Source organism: Amblyomma mixtum, chromosome 3 (assembly GCF_055824585.1).
Source record: "Amblyomma mixtum isolate Tamu chromosome 3, ASM5582458v1, whole genome shotgun sequence".
Taxonomy (NCBI): domain Eukaryota; kingdom Metazoa; phylum Arthropoda; class Arachnida; order Ixodida; family Ixodidae; genus Amblyomma; species Amblyomma mixtum.
Window position 1 is genome coordinate 251,616,696 of NC_143014.1, and position 27,147 is coordinate 251,643,842.

The 27,147-nt window shown below is 46.5% G+C and overlaps 1 pseudogene across 1 annotated transcript in view; it reads right to left on the reverse strand.

Annotated features, from left to right (window-relative positions):
- The window catches only part of LOC149354336 (cytochrome P450 4c3-like), a 42,163-nt pseudogene that overhangs the window by 14,561 nt on the left and 455 nt on the right, over positions 1 to 27,147 (reverse strand). Inside the window, exons 2-4 of the transcript XR_016289337.1 lie at positions 17,074 to 17,273; positions 11,146 to 11,212; positions 1,578 to 1,704 (exon numbers count right to left, since the gene is read on the reverse strand). The product of XR_016289337.1 is annotated as a cytochrome P450 4c3-like (transcript). The remainder of the gene's footprint in view (positions 1 to 1,577; positions 1,705 to 11,145; positions 11,213 to 17,073; positions 17,274 to 27,147) is intronic.

Sequence of the window (27,147 nt, forward strand, 5' to 3'; positions counted from 1 at the left end):
GCGTAGACGGGCGTAGCCAGCACCAAGAGAGCGGGGGGCAACTTCGTCGTCGTCAGGCTCAGCGTAGTGTCGGCGCATAAATTCGTCGTCGTCAGGTGCAGCGTAGTGTCGGCGCATGGCGGTAGCGGAACCTGTCACAGTTGGCACACTACAAAGGTTGTTTGCTCCTCGCGTTATTAAAAGTAAATTATTTTAGTGGCAGGCTCCATCTGGTGCAAAAGGCGATATCTTGAGTTTCTACAGGACTTAAAATAGAGACAATGGCCTGTAGCTCTCTAGGGTCATTCGAATCTAGAAAACTAAAACATAAGTTGCCGAGTGGCTCGAAGAAGACGTGACTAAAGCTTTGGGAATTATCAAGGAGCACCAGAGGCATCAAGCGTTTTGATGCCCCTAGAGATGCTTACTGTGTAACAATAAAGAAAATCAAAGAATGTGAAGGTCGGTAACTACTTAAAATTCTCTAGACCCTAAATTGCACGCTCTTTCCTGCGGGTAAAACCAGCGCATCGTACAACACTTTCTGACAACAGAGCAACCTTTGTTCGATCTGACATACAATACCCTTCAAAAGTTTCTCTTTGGACACGTACTTTGAACAGGGCCGAAGTGACAGTACAAGAGTTGTGACAATGAGACGGAAAAATGTTGACGATAAGGCAGAAAATTCAAAAGGATCGTGTAGCCAAAACACAAAGTCCGTCTGAACAGCTGCCTAGTGAGCAGGTTATAGAACAAAACAGTTCCGGGTTCTGTCCGGATACTGCGCTTCTCATGCGGGTAGGTTCACCAAAATCGTGGCGCTGTCCACGGAGCACACGTTCTCTACATTCGTTGGAAAAATTAGGAATGTGTGAAATTATGAACGGTGTCTGATTGTGCCCCGACGGCTAGGAAAAAGGAGGCATTTGGAAAATTTTAATAATACGAAATTTCACTGTGTTACAATTCAGCTAGAATTTTTATATTTTCTGAGCGCATTGCGACGATAGCAGGTAACAGTTCGGTAATATTTGTGAGCGAAATTGCACATAAAACAAGAAAGGTCGCAAAAGCGCGTTATTTACCCAGGGGAACAATCTCAGTTAGATATGCGAAAACAAAAATGAGTAGCGCTAAGCTTGCCACCTGAACGCATTATTCAGCGTAAGGTGGTTGGAATTAGGGAAGTTTCTGACAGGTAAGATTGCTCCGGCGCTGCATGCAATGAGGACGGCGGCGCTAGCACAAGCATATTTCCAGATTTTTTATCCATTTGCGAAGAGTCTACCTGACACAAATACCTACTTGTCTTCGCTTTTCTGTTTTTGATTAGTATGATTTTGATTACCTTGATTTTTAATTAGTTCAATCGTGAAGAAGCTATTAGAAATGCCATTGCTCGCGCTTTATCACCGCCAGTATTAGTGCCTCCGTTTTGCATTCTTTGAGTACAGGTGACTTCTTGATATACTTGGATAGATTTATACAGATAAACACATGCGGGGTCATTCCACTGGCCGTAGAGGACGCATATTGTGTGGACGCGAGGTAGATGGCATGCCACTGCGGGCTATGATCCTGCGAGTAGAACTTACACTGCGTGCGACGCCATCAATCTTCCTCGCTGTTTTCAGAAATAAGTGTCCATTGCGCGTGACGTCGTAGACAGCGTCCAACCATAGCCACAGTTGAAATATTCGCATAGTTAGCAGGCACGTCAATCTGTAAATTACGGAGCAGAAATTTTACAAGACAATGACAACGCATGCTTGCTCGAAAAACGAATGCAGAAAAAAATTACGCAAGGAAGAAAATTCAGTCAGATGAAATGAAGTAAAGAAATCCTCAGTGCTGATATCAACGCTACGATGGAAACCGAACATTTCAAGACAAGAGTCCAATACCTGTTATCACTGTCCATGACATGAATCTCGCGCCTTTGGCTGTTTTTGCCAGCGAGAGTTCGTTTTAGTGCGGACGAGTAGTTGTTGGGGAACTGGGCTAAATTAACTACAAAGAAAAGTTTGCGAGGGTTATTCCTCTGCTTCTCATGATTGCAACGCTTGCAGGCATATCTCTCCTTGCAGATCAATTAGTTTGCTCTTTTCGGAGCAGACTACCTTCAGGAAGAAACGATGGTTATGGAAGAGGCCAAATTCAAAGCCCCATTTGAGGACGAAAATGGGAAATGAAAGACAATAAAGAAGGAAATCTATATATAGTGAGAGCGTAAAATAGAGCAAACGCCTGGCTTGACATTTGTATAGATTTTTTTTTGTATTGCAAAAGAAACCAATGCATTTGTATCGGTTTCTTTTTCTGCCGCTGTTCATTAATTTTGATTGGTTGGTTGGTTGGTTTATGGGGTTTAACGTCCCAAAGCGACTAAGGCTATGAGAGACGCCGTAGTGGAGGGCTCCGGAAATTTCGACCACCTGGGGTTCTTTAACGTGCACTGACATCGCACAGTACACGGGCCTCTAGAATTTCTCCTCCAAAGAAATTCCAGCCGCTGCAGCCGGGATCGAACCCGCGTCTTTCGGGTCAGCAGCCGAGCACCATAACCGCTGAGCCACCGCGGCGGCTAATTTTGATTGGTTAGACTGGTTATAGCTATGCCGGAGAAGTCATTCCCTCAACTTATTTACAATTTTCTTTAAGCTTTTGCCTATCACAGAAATTTAAGAATGAGTAAATGAGGTCCTCCTTCACTAATAAACGACGATAAGAGCCTATAGTACAAAATGTGTATTTGTAAAACGCCTCTGGCAAGTACATATTGTGATGTTTTAAAAAACTATTGCCTTTAAAATTGCGTTGTACACTTCGACGTTTCCTTCTAGGATGTAGTCGGCTTTTTTTGAATGAAAGACAACCTCATAGGTAAACTTTGCAGTCACAAATGCATTGAGAGGATTTGTTTCCTATGGGCCGCATTCCTAGCTGTTACCCGCACCGGGCGAAAGCGGCGCCATCGAAACCTGCTTAAGTCACAGATCTATGTTCGTCCATAAAAAAGTAAGTAGGTATCCTCTTCTTGATGGAAACCGTGTTAGTCTTGGGATTTGTGGAAAATCTAGAGCGGCGGAGGGCGTGTTTGCTGCATCCGCCAGTTCAATTAGGCGCTCCTGCCAATGCTCAGGAAGCTACAGGTTTGAGCTTGGATAACATTGTTAGAAACAGAATACTGCAACATGTTCTCGCTTATTCTTTTTCGCCTCCTTCTAGAGGCTTGTTTCAGGAGTTTTGAAAATATATATGGGACGTGGTTTTTTTTCCTTTTCATTCTTGAAAAACACTACTATATTAAAAAATGCCAGATTTATAGATATACTTTTTGCACTTCCGTATATTACATAGCAATGCAATTCCGTACACTCGTTTAGCACTTCGATGCTTACATATTGTGCAAATTTCAAAGGGACGTGCTTAATATCTGCGCAGGAACAAATTCTTGAAAATAGCCGCATTTGAGACATGTCGTTTTCGAAAATTTTTCTAGCAATCGACAATTTCATCACAATGGCAGAAATAAGCGTGAGATATTCTTTCTCATCTGAACTTTTAGCGCACAAAAAATATATCGATCATGGTTTTCATACACGATTCTAAAGTCATTGCAAATTGGCGAAATTCAGCCATGCTAGAAAACGCTGCCCCTGCAACGGCGCCGTTTATATTTTTTTCTTTTCAACTATTAGCATTTTCCCAAAATGAAATTCACTCTTGGCCTACTGCATAATGTGTGCATTCTATATAAAATAGGAAATTAAAAATTTCATACATCTGAGCAGTTGATCTTTCTTGGAATCACCCACAAGAATGCCATGAACAAACCTCTTGAACAAACTTCACTAACAAACTTCCATGGTCTTCGTTCGTTTCAGCCGGCTAATGATAACATTGTTGTTGCATCGTATCGTGTTGAAGTTGTATTAGGACCGAGGTGAAAATTCCGTTTTTTTTACTTTCAACATTGAGAATAGATGCACTGCTGGAGCCATCCGGCATCAACGATGTGTCAGCAGAATCTTCAACTTGCTGGACTTGAACAGGACGGTCGGACGACTTGCAGAGAGAGTCTAAATGACCCATCTTGCCGCACCGACGACACTTGCGGTTGCGGGCTCGGCATACAGGGTTGTTCGCCAGGTGGGCCGTAGAACCGCAACGGTAGCACATGCACTCTGGTACTGCAGCAACAGGTTGCGATGGTTGACTTTGGCACTTGCAGCAATGGACCTGAGGTGGTGTTTGTCTTGATCCGCGCTCGCATCCCACACGCTGTACTGGAGCGACCTCCTCAGCCAATTCCCTGGCTTCACGGGAAGCTTGCTCGCACTGTCGAGCAAGGAGCACGGCGAGCGACAGAGTCAAAGAGGAGCCTTCCATGAATAGGCGCTCACGCAGATGGCAACTGGAGGTCTTCTCCACCAGCTGGTCCCTGATCATATCGTCCACCATGTTCCCAAACCCGCAATCGCCGACAAGGCTGCGAAGGACAGCGACGTACTCATCGGTTGTCTCACCTGGAGCCTGAACTTGACGGCGAAAGCGATGACGTGCGGCGATTACATTCACGGACGATTTGTAATGCTTCGACAGGATGGATATCGCCGCATCAAATTCGTCAAGGCGGGGCGCCTGGTCACCGGAGTGCGATGCAGCAGCTGTAGGCGCTGGAGTGGACGACGGCGGCGCCAATGTATAAAAAATGCGCTGACCTTCCAGTCCGATGCAATTCAGCGGGATGGCCTTCCGCCTATCCGCACCCACAGTAGAGGCACCTGAGGCCAGCATATAATTCCGGAACGCCAGCTCCCATTGCTCCCATGGAAGGGCAGGACGACCAGGAGTCGGCAGGAAGGGCGGTGGTGGCTTAAGCCCAGAAAAGCTCATGACGGACGTCGAGCTGTCCACGTCAAGGTCCTGAACAGCATCCTCGTCGCCAAAATATGTTGTATCGTAAGTAATGATAATTAGCAATTAAACAGTACACGTAGCATACGGTCGAGCCGATCTGTATTCTCCTACTTCGTCGTCTTCTCTACTCCCGTGCGCGCGAGTGCGTGGAGCGCACCTGCCACACTTCATCTTTATTACAATTGTCTTGTTTACCTAGATAGAGGTTGCCTAAAACGGGGCTAGTGACAGAACCAAAGCAAATACAGTCTAGCCCGTTTATAACGAAGCCACTTATAGCGAAATAGCGGTTATAACGAAGGGATTTCAATTTCCCATTCCCATTTTTGCATTTTCAATACATTTTGGGTCCGGTTTTAACGAAGTAAATAAGAGCGCGTCAGCGGATATAACGAAGAGATTTAATACCAACCGAAAAATAATCTGCCAGTCAACACATTTTTGCGTCCTTGAGGCGATTTTTTCCGCGAAAATAAGAGCAAAATTCGGCTGACGGCGTCCTTTCGTGGCGTCGTCTGCTCTCCTGCGAAGCGAAAGGTTGCTTCACTGCATCCAAGCACGCCGGTCTCGTGTTGCGCCGTCCTTGAACGGCGTCACGGCGTAGAGCGGTAGAGCACGCCGCGCAGGGGGAAAATAGAAAAAAGAACAGAGACGATTTTTTTTTTTTCGATGACGTCGCAGAGAGCGGCCGTCTTGGCCAATCTTGGTTCTCTATTTCTCCCAGGCAGTCGGCGCCACAGCTGGACTACAGTCTGCAGGAGGTGTGGCAGCGCGCGCTTTGTTTTATGTCGGTGCCGCGATGCGCAAGGCAGGGAGAAAGCGCGGCAGCATTGTGCATGTTGGAAGCATTGCTCATTTTTATCGTTATCGCGTTATCGCGCAGTTCGACCAGATCTTTGGTTCGCAGTTGGATGGTATGGAAGCCGCAATCCTGAAGTCAGCGCTCGCGAAACGTGTTCAGGGGACGCTGGACGACTTCTTTCAGCGGCAATAAATCGGTATGCCGATGTTTGCATTTTTTTTCGTAGTCCACATATAACGAAATAGCGGATATAGCGAAGCGATTTCCGGTTCCCGCCGACTTCGTTATAACCGGGCTAGACTGTACCTTCCTTCTGCAAAAAAAGACGGTCATTCCACGTCGTAAAAGTTGATTTTAGGTAAGTTGATAGGAGATCCATGAATCCTTCAATAGGAATGCCACTTTCGTTTCGAAAGGCAAGGGCATTGAAATTTTCTATAAACTGATTGATACATCGGAGAAGGTCGTCATCGAAAATGGAATAATATAAATCTTTAACATCCACTGAAAAACCTAAATGTGGTTTGCTCTTCTGTGCTGTCAAAACCTGAGCAACGCAGCCCGTATTTTTTGCTAAGAAAAGATCTTGGAGGTGCAGTTTTTGAAGATGTTGCTCCAGAAACGTTCCTACACAATCTGGCCATGTTCCAGTTTCTGAGAATATAACACGAAGTAGGATGCCAGGTTTATGCGTTTTTGCCGTGAAGAACATGCCAAGTGTATGTTTTTTAGGTTCAGATTTTTGAAAGTTCCGTTTTTTCGAACTTTTTCTTCGCTTGCTTTTTTGCCTTCAAACTGAAACATCACTGCGTAAGTCAAAGGAAGATCGGAAGGCCTTCGATGCTTTTGACAACTACACTTTCCCGTTTAAAATGCTGACCCCACCTTCTTTGGCCACAGTCAGCAAAATTAAATCCTATTCTTTAAAATGAATAAACGCCTCCTGTGTGGACTTGGAAGCCTGCGTCCTTGCTGCGAGCAGATCTCCCGCTTCCCTGCCTGCCGAGGTTGCTTGTGCCGCGCAGCGGTCCCCTGGTGTACATGCGGTGAAGCCTGGTCGAGGTCTTCGGCTGGCGTAAAGCTCCAACCCACGGTGGTTGATGGCCTGCATCCACCGCAGTAAATAGAACACCCACCCCAGGCCGCGGCAGTCGAATTTCGATAAAGGCGAAATGCTAGAGGCCCGTGTACTATGCGATGTCCGGGCAAGTTAAAGTACCCCAGGTGGTCGAAATTTCTGGAGCCCTTAACTACAGCGTCCCTCATAGCCTGAGTCGCTTTAGGACGTTAAACCCTCATAAACCAAACCATAAGCGACACCGACCGAGTGAAACCCTCTACCAATGCTGCTGCTCGGCGACACAAGAACGACGAGTGCAGCCGCAGCTACAGCTTTGTTTTTTTTTTCGGAATCCGTCTATGTAATTGCACTGAAATAACGCGTTCGCTAGCAGTATGAGCAATAGAAGGGAATGAATTTGGGCGAGTAGATCGATCCGCAACGAGCTTATTTTGATCAATGGAACCGCCTCGCTTGCATTTGTATGTCGAGTGCTCAAACGCTAGATAAATAGGTAACGCTATGTCAGGGTGCCCCAATTATCATAAACCATGGATTTCGTAACATCGCGGCTACGCATGTCCGTAATGCTTGGCTCGCAACAAGTGTCATCCTCGGAAGATTTGAGATAGTGGCTTGACCAAACCATATCGCACACTATCTGCACAGGTACTCCCGAATTATCGCGCAAAGGCAAGGCATGCCGATACGCACTTTTTTGCAATGCTCGCTGCATTACTGAAGCCTGTCTCATCATTTCGCAGTCCTCTAACACGTGGTTTGAGAAAATCGCATGCGACGTTCTTGCACTCACAGGAGGCATCTGGCCCGGTGGCGGACAAGGGGCCTGCAAAAGCGATCGCCAGTGGACACAACGGCCTCTGTGAATGTTGCCGGATTATGGACTCGATCGCTTCAAATTATGTCTTTAATTACTTCAACATGCAACGTGTGCCGTTTGCCGCTGCTCCCGCTCCTGTATGGACCTTATGTCGTGTCGCCTCGCTTGCAAGCGCGAAAGTTGTGCTTCTCTCCGCGTTCAACAGATCGCACCACACCGCTTTCAAGATGAGGGCACCCAATTTTTTTCATGTTCTGGTCTACATGCTGCTTAGTCAACGCGGGGAACCGGCGCGGTCAAAATTGCTAGCATGCTCGGATTGGTCACAAACGTTTTCGGAACATTTATGTATGCAGGCAAAAGTAATTGCGGCGAAAAATATATGATTTAATTAGGTGCGATTCGAAATCACGACCTTCAGAAAGCGAGTCGGGTACGCCACCCGAAGGCCACAAACGCTCGTTGGTTTGAGTACGAAACCGTTGGACCTGGTTGTGCGTTATGGTCTTTGACTCTCTGTGGTGTCTTAAGGAGATGTACAGATGCTTGCATCAATAATTGTCAGTGTGCTAATTAGTAATTAGGTTAATCAGTCAAATTAATTCATTTTACGAGATGCTTCATTGTACTGGAATGGTTTGATGCGCCTGTATCGGTGACGTATCGATGTGTAAGGTTTGACTCGGGCATCACTGACCGGGTAAAGAGAGAAAGGTATACAACCGCCGTGGGGCCGCCGAGCGTGGCGCCACGTGCTGATGCGATACTTATTTGGCATTAGGTCTCGCCTGTCTGGTGGAGAGTTTGCATCCGTCGAAGAGCCCGCCGAGGGACGCTGCGATCCCGTCCTTCTTAGAGTTACAGTATAGTACCTAGAGTTGCGCGTAGGTCCGCCATATTGCTCCCCCAAGCATCCAAGTTATGAGGGAAAGCCGCAACTCTTGCATGCAACAGGCGGGCTTAATGCGGTGGTTACGGCGAATGCAGAGTCAATCCTCTTGATTCAGGCTGCCGAACTTGCTTTATTCCAGTAATATTTGTTACATTCAATACCTTGTCACCTTGTCAGTTTTGCGTCGGCAGCACCAAGGCAGGTCTCAGTGAGTTAGAACCAAATACTCGCCATGCGGTGGATGGGTGGCGCTATCTTTTGAGAACGAAAATCAATAACGTTTTCTCTTTAACAATCGGCGAACACTTGTAATAAAATTGCGTGTTATTGATAAGAAAACATCGCATATACAGTGAACATGTGCATTGAGGCAAAATAAAATGTCGCGAAGCACGAGAACAGTAGGTGCGCGCATGGACTGTAAGGGGCGGTCTAGTGCTAATTCATGCAAAGGAGTTGTCTTCTCCGCAATGCATAGATGCTTTTGAACCTTGTGATCGCGTTTAGCCAATAGAGACGCGAGCGGCGCAGGGAAAGCAAGCGCGCAACTCTAGGTACTTATAGAGTAAATGTAGGCCTACTGCGGAGAAAGCGAACCCCTCCCCCCGCGCGGCTGCCACCAATAGGAGAGTCAGGCCCAGTAGCGCTATCGCGTTCTACTCTTTAAGACGAAGCTTAGACATCCTCCAAGTTTTTCTTCTCTTTACGATTAGGCCTGCGCACAAAGGTGCGTAATGGTTTGGGCAAGTTGATGACAAATACCAAGCGAAGAATCACAAACTTCACAAACTTGCATTTGGGAATGAAAAGGTGCGCAGTGTCTTGACAACCAAAGCGTTGTCTTTCCTCTTCTCGATGCAGTTATACGAGACTGGACGTAAATTGTCAACAAACACAACGCAAACTTCGCACCTCCTTTGAGAACAGCTAGAGCAAGTTTCTTAATGGTTTTGTGTTCACTATGCATCCCATGTAAACAAATACTCCATTACCCTTGCCAGCTGGCCTCGAAACACTCTAAGCATTAACCTGACAGCTCTCGGTTTGACACGTTCTTTTTTGGGTAAGGTGAGCCTTTTTACTTAATTGCATACACTTTGCCTTTGTGTTTTTCTTATCAGATTGACCCCATATCACACTATCCTTAGTTCGCACAACGAGACTGCGCTCTCGACTTTTGTAGCACATCAGTAAAGACACTTGATAGAGTCTTGTGGAGTGCTGGTCCATGTGGAAGGGAAAACCGGAATGGGCTCCCACATACAGTGATCTTTCTGCATTGAAAATGCCTGGAGATCATTTGCTTCTTTTATTGTGCGCAAATTTTATCATTTTTAAGTATTTAGAGTCTCTGGTTAAACAAATATTCAAAGGACAACTTTGCTGGCGGGCAGAGGTGGCTTCTCTTTTAATAGCGGAATGATTGTGACTTTCAACAGGCCAGTTTCTTCCTACCTTCACAGTTGAGCATTTATGTCTCTTAGTAACGATCCACGTATCTAGTGGTTCAGAACAGGAGTGGTACAGAAGGAACCTTCATGCAAGAACTTTCGGCCTGAAGCAGCGCGACCATACTTTGTCGTCATTCTGTCCTAGAATGTAAAGCGCAGCCGCATGCAGTCGCTAACGTTCCGTCGAACTAAAACCACGTGCATGCCACTTTACACCAGCATTTTGTTGTTATGTAACTACTTGAAGCGAGCAGCTTTCTGCCATCATCTTCTTGCGTCTTCCCCATGCACCATATTCTTTCTTTAAAGTTTGGTAAATTGGTTTTTGAGGAAAGGAAATGGCGCAGTATCTGTCTCACATATCTAGGTGGACACCTGAACCTTGCCGTAAGTTAAGGGAGGAAGGTGGGGGAAAAAGAAGCAAGTGAGAAAGAGTCGCCATAGTGGAGGTCTCCGGGAAAATTTCTCACAGCTGCAGCTAACTGTGCTTCAGAACTACACATTCAGGTCCCTTCACCCTATTTTAGCAAAGCGATCATCACGTGTCCGCTGAAAAAGCCTAAATTTTACTGACCATTTGGATTACCTGAACATATGGCGTGCGAAAGAAACCGGGAAGAAATAACCACATCCCAGAAAATTAAGATTAGCGTGGACGCTTAATGACTGACAGGAAACTGAGGCTATAAAACGCTCAACATTGCAGTAATAAGTAACATAATTTTCCTTTCCAATCGGTAGTTGAGCGATCTGATGGCTTCAGATATGTCAGTTTCCTTTGTTGAAATGAAAGAGCAAGGTCTTACGGCTCTTCTGCACCACACCAGGCCAGCATTGTTTTTTTTTTGTTTATCATCTCTTTCTCCTTCCTCCAGGACTTTTCCTAGAGCGCTTCACTCTCTGAAGGAAAGACAACTTGAAGGAAATATCACTTAAGATTACTGAAGGAAAGATCACTGAAGGAAAGATCACTTAAGATTACGTTGTGTAGTTTTACTCGTCTCATGTGCTGGTTTCTAGCTTTAGTTATTGTAGAATTCGGGTAAAAACACATGAGCTAGACCTAAGCGTTACGAGAGGAGTGAGTGTAAGAACTATATAATTATAGCAATAACATAAGCAACTGTTATGACTGCAATTTCAAATTATCACTGCCATAAAAGTGACAACAGTGTAGAGGGAAAAGTGACTCACAATTTACAGTAGGCGCCAATATTTCCGTGCTCTCTTTCGCTGCCGAGGTTTGCTCCCATAGTAGAACCTGCAATAAAAATTGAGCTGTGAAACGAAATAAACCTGTCTTTGTGGGGCTATACAACCATCATGCTTAGCATTAATTCGAGAATGGCATTAATTCGAGAATGCTGTATTCTTCCAGCGAGTGTTTTCATCAGTAGAAACAACTGTTCACACGAGCTCAGCAAAATATGCACAGATTATTCGTAATGAAAGTAAACTTCACTTAATATATTTCGGCGCTAGAATTATATTGCGTGGCCCGAAAAAAGGGGGAAAAGAAACACGTGCGTTTTCTTCAACTTGCGGAGCGAGCCTTAACGTTCGCTCATTCAGCAAAAATTAGCAAGGTCCTGCTTAGTAATCACTTCGGTACTGCAGCTTACCGCGTAAGGAGTGAAATACAGTAGTTGGGAAATTCACTATACCGCTTTGAAAGCGGGGAACTCTGGAATATAAGGAATCAAAGGCAGGATAACATTTGCTGTTTCTTCCCTCTAAGCGAGTTTTCGTCTTTTCGTGAGTGACGACGACCCTGAGTCCCTGGAGGTGGAAGGAGGGATAAACGACATTTTTTTTAGTCCCCGTACTCTTAATATTGATGGCATCGTAGCTGCCTATGAAATGCTAGCCTTTTGTAATATGACTCGGGGAGAGTACGCATCAAGTAAACAAAAAGATAAGGTTGTTCGAGATAAGGTTGTTCGCGTACAACACCCCCATCGCTACCCGTGCGTAGAACAAGAACACAGCTTCAAGAAAGGCTTAATTACATCGGAGCGATCGGCGAATAAGAACAGTGCCTTACATTGAGGGCACCTTTCGAAACGAGTATGGTGGTGAGCGGCATAGTGCGCGTGAAGGATATATGAAGTTTCATTTTGTTGCTGTAAGTATATGGCATTACACAGTCTGGCAGCGTTGCCGTAGTTGAAGTGAGAAAGGGATGGTCGTCGTCGCGTCACCGTGCACACGACGTCGCTGCACGCAGTAGAGCTCTGCAAGGCGGAATTACGAAACCATACACACGCGTCGTCGGCAAGGAAAGAAGACCGCCCGGCACGGGACCGAGAGGGATTGAATGAACGTTCCCACTAACATGGCAGTGCCGACTGCGAAGCACCATGCGTCAATTTACACGCGGCTCGATCCCATTTTTTGCGCGAAGAACGCTGTTAAAAGCGCATCGTTTATGTTTTAAGGCTTAGCCTGCCGCGGAAGCGTATAAAAATAAATCAGACACGTATTGCTGGACATAAAAGCAATGCATGCGATAAATGGCGACTGGTCAGACTGGCCCCCTTCCATAGTTCATATGCACCTGTTCACATCCACCGTTCTAAGCGCAACCATATCGTCACTGGGCTGTGCGCGGTGCGTTCCGAATGGCGGTTTGCACGGAGCCCCGTTACTCTACATGGCCACGACAGCTCAGAACGCCTGTGCGTTCATCAAGTAGCAAACACTGAAAAGGACCACATAGCACACATATTCGAAAGACTCGATCAGTTCTAGCGGTGGACAATAAAGAAAAATATAAAACGTTGTGGCGGTCTAAAGCTTGTAATGAATTCCATTTTGGAAAAAGTAAAAAATAGCGGTGGTGTAGTCGTGCAAGCGTATTTAACTATAGGGGGAAACGTGCGGTCATTTTTTTTTTAGAAAACATTGGTGCTGCTTTGGATTGCAAATGTCATGTTGTGCTGATGGGGAACTTTAACAGCATTTGAGAGCCCAATGATCGTTCAGGGCCGAGACAAAGTACAGAGAGAAGTTCAGGAGGGCTATCTTCTATCAAAGAGGTGTAGATACCGGGTTTACATGGCCGACATCTTGCTTCTGTAACTGTATCAGAGGCAACTCCCATGCCCGTCTAAACCGATTGTATTTTTCTGTAGCACTCCTTATCCGTCGCTTATCGCGCAGGCCAGTTTCTTTTTCTGAACACCTCTTGGTTATCCTGTCTATCGGTGATTGCGCCCGCCTAAAGTTCCAACCCAGATGGGCTCCTTGAAAATCCAATGGTGCGCTGATAAGCGATGATTTTGAAGCACCCGTCAATACAGCCTTTCAGTCTTGCTTCCCCAAGAGTATGCATTTACACGCAGCTTTGCAGGTATTCATGCAAGAGGTCCGACGTAGAGCCATTGTAATCCGTTCAATAGTGTCCAACTTTAAAAAAGTTGAAGAGGAAGTTGCCGAAAATCCTTTTTACCTTTGGGAGATTCACTGGTCACTGACCATGGTCAAACACAAATGACGTTTCTGGAGCGCTACGGCTCCCTTGTTCACCATGAGCAACCGGCTGGACGTCCCGGGCTTTTTGTAGCGGTTCGTATCGTTTTTAGACATTTAGCCTAGATATGGTGCAATGTGCCATCATTCTTATTTATTGTGTTAGGCGTAGCCTGGATGATTAGTGCCTCGAGATTTCGGCGGGCTGATACATTCTTTTCTGTTGCCACGATATCTGCTTCGTCCCAGTTAATTTCATGGTTTGTCCATTGTCAGTGAGCAGTGAATCTCATCAAGCCATGATTCCTGAGCAGACGGTATGCCGTCGAACCTTCGACTACTTTATTACCTTTACCAGTTGGAATATGAGAATCCTGGCTCGTACTCAGAGGAAGTTGCGAGTGTGAAGTGCCAACTTCAAACGTTTGGCGCGGAACACTACACGGCTGCCCGTGTTCGCTCTAGCACCAATAGCGCACTGTACTCTGCGCAGCGGACTCGGCAGGCCGTGATTGATTAGAGCCTCCAAGCAGTTTCCAAGCACATTCCATAACTTTACTGTAGCAGTGCCTTAGTCACAAGCCCAAATGCAATCATATCAGAATATGAGAAATACTACATGTCACCTTTTGCCGCTACTTCGCACAGGGCCGATGAGAAGGATGTAGCACGCTTCGTATCTCTTGTAAATCAACTTTTAGGGGATGAGTGCTCGACAATAAGTGCCCCTTTAACTTTGGCAGAATTAGAACATGTACTTGATCAGTTGCCACTTTCAAAGACGACTGGGCTGTATGGCCTTTCTGGAGAATTTTACAAGGTCTTCAGGTCTTTCTAGTACGCTCTTCTACTTCAGATTTTCACGACGAGCCTTGATGTCGGTGCTCCTCCACAGTCGATCGCAGAAAGTCGCATTAAATTAATGCCAAAATCAATGATAACGAAAAACCGTGCTCTCAAACCCGATCATGCTATCAGATATTGGCAAAAACTTTGGAAAAAGTCTTTTCAGTCCGGCATCATTTAGCGATGTTTACTGTCATTGGACCTCACCAGACACTAGGTTTGAAGGGCCGTTGCATTCAAACCAGCCCATATACTGCGCCAACAGTTTTACACTTTAGCATCAACTCACAGGAACAACCAGCAATGCTTCGAATCGACCTTGCGAAGGCCATTGATCGTGTCCGTCACAGTTCTGTTTCGTTGCTTTTAGAACGCGTCAATGTGGGTTCAATTCCCTACACGTGGTTATGCCTTTGCTGCAATGACTGCTCTGTACACTTGATCCTGAATTCTAGACTTTCAACGACTTCTCCACCATCTGTCAGGCAATAATGTCCGTTATCCTCGCTTCTATTCGCACTTTACTGAAAGCCGCTGTGTACAAGCATTCTGCTGAGTAGCTCTGTCCGAGTATTTCGTGTCTTGAATAAAGAACTCATGGCACTGGGATATGGAGATGGTCAAGCGTTTTTCTGCGTGGACAAATCAAGCATGGATGATGTTATTTAATTCACTGAGGAGTTTGGCTCAGTTTTCCTGTACGGAGATGAACCGTTCATAGATTAGTGGCCTATGGTTTGGTTTGGGAGGTCTTCGCCATCTCAATACGCAAGTGTTGTGTGGACGTGTGTAGCGACCATGTGCATGCCTTGGAGTCGCACTAAGCGCATACAAGCACAGTGCGATCTATTGGAAAGATCGCACATTAACTCTCCAACGCCATGCTCAGACCTTCGTACCACTTGGTCTACAAATATTTGGCAAGGCTACCGCCTGTATCATGTTTCTGGGAAGAAAAATCTATTCTTTTGCAGATCAATCACGTTGGGCTCTATACCAACCGTATTTATAGAATAATTGCCACGTTTGTTTGGGGTTCGTCCCTTGAGGCGTGATTATCTTTTCCGACATGTTAGCGCTGCTGGGCTTGGCTTCGTCCATCTCTATGTACGCGCGTATGTTTTCCGGTTAATCTTCTTCCGAAACGCCTCACACCCGATAGTTCGTGCGTTCTTCCAATTAAATGTATCTTTTCTAGTAGTTAATTTTTCAACTGAATTTTTGTTGTTTGTGTCGCGAAAACGCTGGTATAGGGGATTGCCGCAATCCTTTTCCCTACGCCAATTGACCGTTCTGTGTATTCTGAATTAGCTGGACATCACGTACTAGTACGGATGGGTAAAATATGTCAGTTTCAGTGTACACCACGACTTTCTCTTAAAGAAGCACCACTAGATCTTGCGTTTTAAGACATTGCTTTAGAAAAAAGGGCATTTTCGCGCCATCCGTTGATATCCGCCTATGTGACGTACTGGAAACAACTAAACACTGCTCCATTCATTCCAAAGATTAAAAATACTAGGGAATGTGCTACACCGGACAGTCAAAAAGCGATTGAGACTCCTCAGAGTGGATGGAACCTTACCGCTTTTCCATATCACGAAGAACACTTGGAGATGTTCTATCTCATTGGACTATACATCTTATGAAAACTAGCATGATGGACCGGTATTGTGAACCCGTTCTCTCCACAAAACTAAATTTCATCCCAGTGGTTCTTCATCTTCAAGAATTGTATGATCAGACAGATTCAAAGCTGAGTGCAATTCCCTCTTGATGTCAGGCTTGGCCTCGCTTTCCTTCTAGCGATTTGTAGCCGCAAAGTGTTCGCTTTTTGAATTACTTTGATGCCAGTTGTCATAGGCATTGTAAACAGATCATGTACACTCGCCGTCAAAAGTAAATGGAAGGCGACTTTGTGAAAAGAATTTAGTTTCTTTAAATCTAAAGCTTAATGGTTCATGTTTGGTGGTGCACAGTGCAATTTGCAAAATCACAATTAGGCTGCACATAAGTTTCCAAGGATGCATGAACATAGGGGGCAATGATTAAATTTTTTTCTTTAATATTGCCTTCCATTTACTTCTGACGGCACCTGTACACAGAACTTGCATCACTGTATGGCACACCACATCAATAAACATAAGAAGTCGTGCTCTGGTGTATAGCGTGCCCGGTTCTTACTGGAGTAGACAACGGTTCGATTCCCTTTACGGGCGTACAATTTTTCTTTCTTAGAGCTCTAGTTCTCTTTGGGCGAATATTCACACATCTACGCAGCACGCTTTGGACGAACAGTTAAGCCCTCAGGGATCATTCGTAGCAGACAAACGGCTAACGCCTGAAGAACAAATGCTTCTCGCAACGCACTTCGACCCCAAAAGGACGAACGTTTTGTCTCAAAGAACCAGAAATCGTTCAGACTATGCTGTCACGGTCACTGATGCCGTTCATAGCCCAGAAATCTGACTAGAACGTTTCTTCGTTAGAGGCGAACGTTTCTTAGGAACGCTATGTTAGAGATAACTTCATCTAACTTCGCCGCATTTAGTTTTGGAAAACCGACGTGAGCAGCAGCAGTCATCAAAAGAGTCGATAAGTTTTAACTTTAACGTTTGGTGACGCATTTTCGTCCACGCCACACGCTACCTAGCGGTTTGGTTTTCATAGTTATTCATTCAGGGAACCCTTTACTACACGGTCCTTAAGTCTTCCTGGATATATTTACAAACAGTGATCGGTGTTTTCCATCGGACCACTTTTTTATACGAATAAACAGGTCTCTTTTGTATGTTACACGCTCACGCCCAAGTATGTCCAAGTTGCAGGTGTGCACGCTCCCCGCAATGTCGATAGGCTCGGTCGATGACTTTGCGAGCAAATGCTCGACACGGGCCACCAGAGCGTCTGCGCATTCCTGCATGACGCTTAAATAGCCGTCCAAAGGTCTGCCTCGTGATGCTTGCTGAATGTTCTTGCGCTTGATCTTCCAGTCATCGCCGGTCCTGAGAAAAGAAGCAAGCTCAGCAAGAAAGACGGCATGAAAGATTTACTTGGCATTAATTATGCCACGAGCTCAACAATAAGCGCTCTAAACATCTAGCCTTCAGAGGGAATCAAACATATGCCATGCCTTACCTTTCGGCAGTAAGGTTTTAGGTAGATCGTATGCCCGAGCGTGAGTGTTAGCAGCCATATTTAAAACATGAACTTTGCTTGAGAAAGAGAACCAAAATATGGACGACCTACTTTGTGTTTTCTCCCCTGGGTTGAAAAGATTTTGTTATATAATATAATGGAAAGATGTCACATTTAAAATGGTTTGAGTGTTCTGCCTCCCAGGAGAACGTAACACCGGTATGCCGCCGGCTTCAGTCATGTACGGTGGATTGCATCCGTTAAAAGAAAGCGCGAGCTGGAAGAAAGTTTCTATGCCGAGATAGAAACAAATGTATTAAGCTGAGCAGACCTTTTTTTAATGTCGCTTCTCTCATGCAAAACATAGACTACTATCAGGCAACCACAGCGACAACGTTCAATTATGAAGACGTTCCGGAAAACTTAATTCGAACTGAAGTGACAATACTGGAATGGAGAGAGGCGATATGACTGTTTGGTTATTCCCAAAGCATTACCATGTGAACAAACCAGATTTACGAAATGCATCATGCTATAATGTCCTCATATCCTGCATCTTCGGATCATGCGCTACGAACATACAGTTTTACATGCGTCCCGCCGTGGTGGGTGAGTGGTTATGGCGCTCGGCTGCTGACCCGAAACACAATTTCAAATTACACGACGTTCCAACAGGATCCCGCGTCTTGTCTTCTCGTTCACAAAGACTACACAGCCAACCTAGTGGATCTCGACCTCCAACTAGAGTACTCTTATGTAATGGTGACCCTCCTACCAGTCCGCCGCAGGGACCCACCGTTGCATATACTCAACGTGTACTGCTCTCCCAAACTAAAGCGAGTGACTTTTGCGGACCTCTTTAGCCGCGCGCTAAGAGTAGCGGGCCGCGATCTCCTGCTGATTGTGGGCGACTTTAACGCTCCCAGTCAGCAGTGGGGGTATCGCAAGGAGGAGTCGTGCGGGCGTAAGCTGGCGGAGCTTGCCTCCACGTTGGGCCTCACCCTCCACACGGACCCTGTCCACCCAACCCGGCTAGGAAATTCCGTGACACGGGATACGTGTCCGGACTTAACCTTCACTCGCAACATACGACACGCAGACTGGCTCAACACCAAGGAGACCCTCGGTAGCGACCACTGCATCATTAACACCACACTACGCACACGCCCCCTCAAGCGTCCCAGAACACAAGCCCATTTCCCAGAATGGACGAAATTCAGGCAAAATTTTAACTCACTTGATAATACACCCATTTCCGCACAAGGCTACACAGCATGGTCCCAACAGCTGCTGGCACACCTTTCCTCGCATGAAAAACACATCCAGCTCTCAGAGGCGGTCACGGACGTGGATAACCACCTTCTACACCTCTGGGAAGCCCGTCGCAGCCTCGTCCGCCGTTGGCGACGCCAGAAACACAATAGAAAGCTTAAAGCTCGAATTGCCGAGCTTACCCAGAAAGCGGCAGAGTACGCGGCCCAACTCGCCGACTCCAACTGGGTAGATAGATGCAACACGGCCGCGCGACAAATGTCCAGCCGAAACACGTGGCGTCTCTTTCGAGCCCTAATCGACCCAACCCAAACACGAACCGAAACACAAAAACATTTGCAGCAAGCCATGCACGCTTTTCCTGGCAACACGACTCAACTGGCACAGAAACTTCGGGACCAGTATCTGTGTACAGCCCAAGACCCCCGTGGATCTGCGTACTCTTATGCAGGCAGAGAGAACATAGAGCTGGATCAACCTTTCCAGCTCCATGATCTGCGGGCGGCTCTCGCCAAAATGAAGCGGGGCACTGCGCCAGGACGGGATAAGGTCACCGTCAAGCTTTTGACGAACCTGCCCGACTTGGCATACCAGTCCCTCCTGGAATACGTCAATGCGATTTGGCGCGGGGACACCCCCCTGCCAATCGAATGGAAAACGGCTTTGGTCACTTTTATTCCTAAAGCTGGCAAACCAATTGACACAGATAACCTCCGCCCCATCTCTCTCACCTCATGTGTGGGCAAACTAATGGAGACGATGGTGCGGGATCGGTTATCTACATATCTTAAACACAAACAGGTCTTTGCGAGCACCATGTTCGGATTCCGCCCACACAGATCCGCACAGGATGTCCTCCTGCAACTCAATCGGGAGTCCTTGACCCCCTCGAATGCCCCCATAATGACCGGGTAGCACTCGCCTTGGATCTTAAAGGGGCATTTGACAATGTAACACATGAGATCATACTCACTAACCTAAGTCACACCGACTGTGGCCTCAACACATTCCAATACATAAGCCAATTTTTAATGGATCGTCAATCCTACATTCGAATTCAAGATAGAGACCATGGTCCTTACCTACTCGGCACGCGGGGTCCTTACCTACTCGGCCCGCTGCTCTTCAATCTGGCCATGATGCACCTGCCGGCCCAGCTGAGTGGTGTCGCCGGCGTGCAGCACGCCCTGTACGCCGATGACATCACTCTGTGGGCCACGCAGGGCAGCACAGGAGACATTGAAACCAGCCTGCAAACAGCGGCGACAATAGTAGACCGCTACGCCCGCCGCTGCGGTCTTCAATGTTCCCCTCAAAAATCGGAATTTGTGCACCTCCGCCCCTCACAGAAGTGCACAACTAAAATATCTCTCTCTCTTGAGAGTGGTCCCATACGCGAAAGTGATGAGATACGGGTACTCGGACTCTACATCCACAAACACAGGTGGCCAGACACTACATTGGCCAAACTCCGTAAGGTGGGGGACCAGGTGGGCCGCATGGTCCGCCGGGTTTCCAACAAACGCGGAGGGTTACGAAGTAAGGATGCCTTGCGGCTGGCAAACGCCTTCGTAACTAGTCGAATTCTCTATTCGACTCCTTATCTCCACCTACGGAAACAAGAGGAGGACGCCCTTGAGGTCATCCTTCGCAAAATTGTTAAACGTGCCCTTGATCTCCCCATCACTACTTCAAACAGCCGGCTTATGGCTCTTGGGGTGGTGAATACTTTCCGGGAGCTCCGGGAGGCGCACCTTACAAACCAGTACACGCGCTTGTCGCTAACGGAGTCGGGTCGCCGCCTTCTTGCTCGACTCCATATCCAACACACCCCCCCAATGGAAGACAGGTTTCGCATCCCGGAACTGTGGAGACGTGCCCTCCACGTGCGGCCTCTTCCAGCAAACATGTCACATGAAGACCATAATGGTCGGCGCCTGGCACGAGCAGAAGCGCTAGCCCGATATTATGGCAACAAAACAGGTGTATACTACGTGGACGCCTCCGGCCCTCTACCACGGGGGATGGTACACGGCCGCGGTAGTTCACAACAGCAACACAGTTAACGGCCTAACTTTCAGAGCCCGCAGTGCAACACAAGCAGAAGAGGTCGCGATTGCTCTCGCGGCCTCACATTCCAATTCAAAATACATAATAACCGACTCGCGAGGGGCCTGTCGGAACGTCGAACAAGGCTGCACTCCCTTCCTAGCCTATCGAATATACCAAAATTGCATACGGGATACGGATCCCGCACACCGTTCCCTCATGTGGGCCCCTGCTCATCAGGGGTTGGCAGGAAACGAGGCAGCAGACGCAGCCGCCCGCGCGCTCTCTCACCGGGCTGTTTTCTCCTCCCCAGCCGATCAGGAACCCGATCCCAATCCGATCTATACCTTCAAAGATATTACAACATATTATCAAAATTGTCATCGCCTTTACCCTAGCCCATGTAAAGGCCTGAAGAAGGCGGATGAGCTGCTCCTTCTCCGCCTTCTCACCAATACATTGCTGTGCCCGGCAGCGCTAAAATATTTTGACCCCTCCTTTAGCGGCAGCTGCCCACAGTGTAGTGCGGTGTCTTCTGACACCTATCACATGGTGTGGGCCTGCCCTTCCAACCCCGCTATTCCTCCCATCCCCAACCCAACCCGGGAGGACTGGGAGGCGACCCTGCTCGGCTGCCACGACTTACAGGCCCAACAAGCCTTAGTCGGGCGCGCCCGGGCGGCGGCAACCGCCACTGGGGTCCCATACTAGGGACCTCCACCTAGTGTTTGTAAGGATCAGTCCCTTACGGGCTGATCCAAACATACCTCCTGTTCATTCATAATAAATGTTTTCACCACCACCACCACCCGAAAGACGCGGGTTCGATCCCGGCCGCGGCTGCTGAATTTCGGTGAAGGCGAAATTCTAGAGGCCCGTGTGCTGTGCGATGTCAGTGCACGTTAAAGATTCCCAGGTGGTCGAAATTTCCGGAACCTTTTACTACGGCGTCCCTCATAGACTGACTGGATTTGGGACGATAAACCCCCCTAGTAAACAGTTTTACATGTACTTTGCCCTGAAGTAGAGTCACGATTCAAAAAGGGTAACACTAGTGACGTGCCACAGGAGCGGCGGATGCCAACGCTTGGTGCTGCGGTTGCGAACACGCCGATAACGAAAGTGCCAGGTGTGTTCGCAAAGCGCGGCGTCGCAGCAGTCGCGAGTTGCGATTTTCTCCACTCTGGTGACCTCATTGTTTTAATCTTTCTGAACCACGACTGCAGGTTGCGTTGTTTCAAAGCATAAAACATTAAAAAGGAGGCTTTTGAACTTCATTGTGATACAGATGAAACAGATTTAGTTAAAACGCACATGAAATTACTCGCCTCAGCAGGATGCTTCTCCTACCGATCCATGAGGCCAGAAAACTGTAGAATAAGGGTTTCTTGCTCTTGCAGGTGAGGACGGCCTGGAACGTTTTAAGTGTTACAAACTATTAACGAGATTTTAAATTTTAATCAAGACACCCTAAAATCCTTAGAGCCTGCATGCGGCTTCAATGCTTATTCGGACTCGGCAAATAGTACATCACCATCACTGCTTTAAGACTTGCAATGGAGGCCACTCGTGAAATTTCGAAGTGGCAGGGTGCATTTGATTGGACTTAAATGCAACAAGAATGGTGTGAAAGAAAGGGGACGCAACAACCTTTTCTCTCTTGCTTGCTAAAAGTCGCAGAAAACTGTTACTGATTAAAAAAAAGATTATACCACCATTTTAGTCTATAATTTGCAGACCTAGTTAAGCCTCTGGGCTTTCGTTAGAAGCTTCCGGCTGAGCAACTCTGCGTTTTCACGTATATTTCAAAATAAAAAATTGGTTTATTTTGACTTTATTGAAAATGCTAAAAGCAACAATGAATGCGATCACCTGTGCAGCTTCAGGCGTGTGTATACCTATGATGGGAGATACTCCGAAGTATGTTTTGAACGTCTGCCCTTCGTATTGCTTGAACAAGTCATGCAGAAAGTTGAAGGCACCTGAAATAGTGAAAGTAGTGACAAATATAGCAATGCGAGGTTTGTGTTTCCCGAGATGCGTCATACTTGCGAAAGGTCAGCATGTTTATGGTTCGCCAACACTTTTTTGTTCACAGCCATGACCCGCCAGCCTTTATAGGAATGGTAACTTGTTAAAAAATGGTTAAAATTATCGTGCAATCAACTTTTGAAACACGTAACAATGTAAGCGCCACATGAGGTAAATTCGCTGTCCAGGCTATCTATGCTCCGAATAAATAGCGTTCTAGGTTGCTCCGAATAAATAGCGAGAATAAAAAAGCGCTCAGGTTCGTTTTCTGCCACCACGCAACGCAGAGTGAACCACAGGGACACAGCTGAGGCCAATTTATTGCTCTTGTAGTCGCATGAAATGTAGTCTGAATGGTTTAGACAAAGGCAGGACAGATTGTGGTTATTAGTTCTTCGTGGTTATCTTTTTTCGACGAGAAAGCAAAGATACTGCATCTTTTCGCAAAACTCCATTTGACAACTTTCATTTTGCGTTTCTAGTCTTGGTGCCTAAGCTATCTGATAATTGCGACTGTTCGCGTTTGTTCATCCCTCCCTCATTTTTTTTCGAAGTGAAGTACAGTTAGATTTCTTTTATTAAATATTTCGGATCAATAGGAAAGAGACACCTCGAAAGCTTTTTGGTAAAGAAAGATGGTAATATCGCAGTACTTGAAGGGAGAAAAGGTCTCACTTAAAAGACATCCTTTGAAAGCAAGATACACTTTAGAACACTTTAACTGACCTAATTACTGCGGCATAGTTAGGCAAAGTTTAAAGGCGTCTTATTACAGCGCGCAAGTAGGCCAACATTCAAACTTTCTGGGACAGCAGAATGAATTCGATTTTTCTTTTTAGAGTGAACACGAAGCAATAGTTTGCTTCTTCTTCTGGTTGGTTCATCCTTTGAAATGATAAAATTTTAATAACACTTCAAGGCCCACACAGGCGAGTAGTTATCACTCCGTTCATGTGCCTATATGTAGCTTCTTCTGTTGTGCTGAAATTCATGATTGTAAAAGGCATAAATCCGTTTGCTAAAAAAGCTGAGGTCAGCAAGATTCACTGCGGATGGCCCCTCTTTGTTCGTGATTCTACCACGAGCTTTCAAACCACCTTGCTCTTTTCGCCCGCCCCACAGAAATGACCACAATTTATCTTTGAAGGGAACATTTTGCTTCCACTTTGCTTCCACGTTTTGGGCTCTTGAGCCGTCGTAGGAATACTTGTGTGAACGTGTCAAACCATTAATCTGAACTTGGGTGACAGGCCAGTTCATTCTATGCCTTCCTGTTAGTTATATGCTTCTTGAAAGCTGAAGAAAAAATAGCGCGACAAAAACAGCGACCATTACGGGAACAGACGCCTGACACTTCGGAAATTTTGCGGACAAGGACGCTGACACATCAGCTGCAGAAAAAAAAATTTAAGAGGGAGTTGAGGAGGGGGGGGGGCGCTACGCGGGTTTTAAATCAGAGAAAGTCACAAAAAAATTATATTCATCAAAGGTCAAATTATCCGCTGGAGTAGCTCGTTTTTTATGCTGTCCCGAAGTCTTTGCCGGGAAGTACTGGAAATTTTTTTTTTCTTGTGAGCCGCGGTGATGCTTGCAATTGTCGGAAAATAGGCATTTCGTTAAAGATGCCATTCTTGCGGCGCAGCGACGGAGCGGCGATTTCTGGCGTTCCAGGTCAATTCCACGTGCAGACATGAACAGGCAGAAAAGTTTCGAGGTCTCGCCATGGGAGCCGCGGTGCCATATAGATCTCTCCCGCAGTTACACCCAGTGGCTGGCGGAATGTTCGCGAACGACCGTTCGTGAACATGTTCTTGACCGTTCGTGAATGTTCGTGGCATTTGACCTCATACTCGGCTAGCTAGGTTTACGCTCTTCGATCGACACGCGATATACCGAGTGTTTCTTTTTAAAGGTCTTAAATGCTTAAAAATGCAGCATAAACAGAAATTAGCCCAAATAGGAGCACAAATGGTTTCTGTCCACCTTTAAACTCATGATCATGAATGTGTAGCCGCAGTAAGAGGTGAAAATGAAGAAATCCCCTTTTTTTACTGCCGTCTCGAAACCAGGGAGGCAAACAGAACATTGACATGATTTTACTACTCTTCCCAACGGGAGGAAGGAAGCTTGAATATTTTTTCCTACCCTAAAAGACTTAAAAAACTCCTTTCTTAGTGTGTGGGCGCCACCTAGGGAGAGCTGCTGGTTCGCCGCTCTCTTGCAAGTGACGACGCCGGCTTCCTGGTCGCTGCTTGTTCGCCTCTGCTCTTGTTGCTTCACGCACGTTTGTAATGATGCAAGGAACCGGATCACTGCTGTTCTGCGCGGTAGTGCGCTGTACAGACTCCGCCTCTGAAGCCGCCAGCATGTTCCAGGAACGCGTGGCGCTGCTTCACCTGCGCCGCGAGTCCTCGAGAGGCCTAGCTCCGCAGGGTCAAAATGGCGGTGTGTCGTCGGCCTCCATGCTGCCGCCAGCCTACCACCCGCTCCTTTACGCGCACTTGCCGTGACATAATAGACTGGACAGCATTAAATATTAAATGTAGCAGCAACGTGGTGCACTGAACGTCGAAATCAAGCCGTCTATACGTGCGGCAGCAACAACTGGCCATTCATTGTCTGCGCATCATACAAATGTTAGCAGCTGCCATTTCTCCGTGTCAACATGGCGGTGTGCGTGTGACGCATCAATTTTCTTGACTACGACGGCCCCTTGTTCGTTCCCTGTTGGTTCACGTGCGCCTGAAGGGATACTTAATACCGGACTATCATCGTTGTGTACAGAGGTAAGCAGCATTGAACTCTCCTTTGATGACACTGACGCGCATGCTCTAAACACCACTCCATCTTCGGTGTGCGGCAACATGCTGTGAGCCTCGCAAGGAATTTGGGGACGCCGAGGGGAAATGCTTTATTTTCACCCCGAGGAGCCAATTCACACAGCGGTCAGTAAGCGAATATCTGATAAATTTATTTTTACGTCCAGCTGAAAAAAATTGATGGCAGTGTAGTCGTGGCTTGTTACGTCAACGTGCACTGTACAACTGGAAGTATACGCAGTTTTTCTGGGGACCAAACTTTCTCCATGCATTTACACGCCATGAATGTGGAAAAGCTGTCCATGTAATGAGAAGGGTGAAAATGCACGGAACTCTTTGGGGCCTATGAATTTTTGTCACGTTATTAAGAACAGCGATGAGAACAAAGTCTCGTCTGCCCTAATCGGTTGCTTCATTTCGTGTCTTTTAGGAGGGCCCTGCGATGTAAACAAAGCAAGCGGTTTTATTCTTTGTACTCATATCATAGGACACCGCTACCTTAGCGCCCGGGGAAACTGCCTAAATTGTTATAATCTACGGCCTATGGAGTTGAGAGTGTGACGGAGTCCCGTCTGGGCGGGGCAGGAAAAAAGCTCGCTGTTGCCGTTTCGGCTTCCAGCCCGGAAGTCTTGTTCACAGTCTTTGTGAACTAGGATTCCGTACTGGAAGCCGAAACGACAACAACGATCTTTCTGAGTGTTCGACGTCTGTTTTTTTCTCGCAATTTACGGGTTGATGGTGTCGAAACGTAGCAGCAATTCCTGAGCCGCTGACATGAAGTGTCAATCAATCTGAGCGCTGTCTTTTTGTTCGTTAGGCGTCTATAGTTCCAAAATGTGCTATCTTGTAAGCTCTTCAAATTACAAAGATGAGAAAAGAAGCAGTTTCCTCTTCGCTGCCAGTTTCCGAATACCTTCCATTGATATGACACTATCGCAGAGGCAAGCGTTGCGGATCAAACTGCCGACCCCGAGCGATGTGGGTCGATGGTGGCCTTCTATTCTAAACAATGCCAAGGAAATTACAATAAAGCTTAGCTCACCCAGCTTTGTAAGTTGCTCTTTCCCGCCCTTGGAGAAGAGACCGAAGATGAAGCTATCGCTTTTTACCAGGTTTAGCCATGCTAAACCATCAGCCAATTTTTGTTTGCATGCTCCGATTTCAATGATTACTTTTGTTCTGAGGTCTGGAACGCATGAGGAACCTTCTGAGCAGTAAAAAAAATTATGTCGAAATGCTCATTTCAGTCCAAGAAAGCAGGCGAAGGCACTGCGAATGCGTGAGCGGCTCAGTAAGATCATTTTCTTTTTGCAGTTTTATGTTTTATACAAAAACGTACCCGATCGACCTACTTTCCATTCGCCGTATTGTATTGACGGCAACGATAGCGGCTCTTTCTCAACTTGCACTGCCTTAAAAAAAAACGCGTTTACACGCCATCAGCCGCCAGGATACAGATGTGTACTATCTAGTTGATTAGCTACTCTATACAACTAGCTAATCTTTTACCGTGAAAAACGTTTAAACTTCAACAATGCCTATTCATTGAAATCTGTCTTGTCTGAATTGC